Source organism: Octopus bimaculoides, chromosome 2, assembly GCF_001194135.2.
Source record: "Octopus bimaculoides isolate UCB-OBI-ISO-001 chromosome 2, ASM119413v2, whole genome shotgun sequence".
NCBI classification, from domain to species: Eukaryota; Metazoa; Mollusca; class Cephalopoda; order Octopoda; family Octopodidae; genus Octopus; species Octopus bimaculoides.
This window is the reverse complement of record NC_068982.1, coordinates 99623131-99625375: the sequence shown is the minus strand read 5'-3', so window position 1 is coordinate 99625375 and position 2245 is coordinate 99623131.

Genomic DNA, 2245 nt, shown 5'->3' with positions numbered 1-2245 from the left:
GTATGTATGTATAGGATAGACTTCGTTCAGTTTCCGTCAACCAAATCCACTGACATGGCTTTGGTCGACCCAAGGCTATAGTAGAGGGCACTTGCCCAGAGACTGAACCCAGAACCTTGTGGTTGGCAAACAAGCTTCTTAGCACACAGCTACGTATATATCTATATATTCATGTATACAAACACACACACACACACATATATATATATATATATAAATACATATGCACACACTCATCAGAGCTAAGGTTTAAAGATAGAATTCCGTATGAAAGGACAGCTGGATTGTAAAAAAAATTAATGCAAATGTTAATTACTTTAAACAATCTTTTTTATATCAATAACTTTAAATAAAGAGATTATAACATACTATGTATATAACATAAAGATCATTAAAAAACCAAATGGCCAACGATTTGTTGGAAGGACTTTGGCGAAACTAATGTTATTTTCCTTGTTATAGTGAAAACAATTTCCCGTATCTGTCACGAGGAAAATATTGGCAAAGTTACCAACGGGTCTCTCATTTCATCTATAAGAGGTTTCTCTCATTGTTATACTTCACAACACGTACTCATGCAGACGATAACATCTTCTGGCTTTATTGAACTTACGCGCACAAATGTAAGCCACATACAATTTAAATATCTGTCAGCAAATTTGCACTGATTTCTCGGGACATTTTTTTATGTGTATTTGTTTGCACTGTGTTGTATGCACGTATCTATAAGTATATACGAATATAGGCTTTGCTTGGTTTTATATGTCATGTGCAATTTTGGATATACATGGTGTTGTGACTGTACCTACTATCTCCTTCATTTTTCTCTTTGTAATTCTTACTACTCTTTACTGCCTCTTAATTTTTTGCATTCTTACTGATCTCAAGGCGGCGAGCTGGCAAAATTGTTAGCACGACGGATAAAATGTTTAGCAGCGTTCTGTCCGTCTTTATGTTCGGAGTTCAAATGCCGCTAAAGTCGACCTTACCTTTCAGCATTTTGGGGTTGATAAATCAAGTACCAATTAAGTCCTTTTTCCACAAATTTCAGACCTTGTGCCTATAGTAGAAAGGATTATCTTACTGATATCAATCCTTTGCAAGCTTTTCTTTTCGTTCCCTCTCTTCCATCTTGTTTGCATTTATATCTATACTATATTTATTTCTCCCCTTTGCTCTGCATTCTCATTTACCACTCACCTCACTTAACCTGGTCCTCACTCCTCACATTTCAACCGACCTGCATCTTATTACAAAATTTGAACTCCTCTATGCCAGCCTCTTCTTCATTACTTCCCCCCATGTCATACAACTCATACTTTTTACGTCACTTTTCATGCTACAACATCATTTAGAGGATTATCAACTGTTCAGAAATTAAAAATTTTCTGGTCAAGAAGAGAAAGACTAGCATTTTGGAAAGTATCTAAAATATCTAATTTGTTTCCTTTTCACCTCAATGATAGACATGGTAATTCGCGGTCCATATAATTGCTAGAAATAACTACCAAATACACCTCAAATAATTTTTTTCTCGACTTACAAACGATTCTTCTAATTCATGGTCCAACAGCAACAAGAAAATAAAATTACTGAATCTCTATATTATTGATTTCTAATATGAGCTGAATATCTCAGATTCAGAGAAGGGATACAGCTAATTATATTGACCTCAGTACTTTCCACACATCGAAAAGATAAAAAGCGTACGTTTAGAAACTTTTGATTAAGTACAGTAAAGCATAATGTCCGACTCTTTAAAGACTCTTCAAATCTGGTTGTACATGCACTAAAATTGGAGCGCGACCAAAAAAGAATAACTTAGGCACTGCTCAAGAGTTTTATAATATTGATCAGTGTTGATTATAATATACATTCTTTTGCAATGCTCTTTTAATCACGTATACTTTTGACCTTCGATGTTACCTCTTTTAATTAAAAATACATCTCGATATCTGTTTTTCCATTTGAAGGTCAGTTCAAAGAGTACGATTTTAAAAGTTGTATTGAATTAAATAATGAAATTAATCATTATTACAGGATATATTGCTACTGAGAATATGAGAAAACTGAACAGTTGCTTAGCAAATATAGATAGTGAATTTTAACCCTCCACAGGTTTATAAAATTCAATTGCTACATGAAACAACATGATTTTAATCACTTAAGCAAAATTGACCGCTACTTCATCATTACCTGTTGCGTTCTCTCTTTCTCTAATTACACACACACACACACACACACA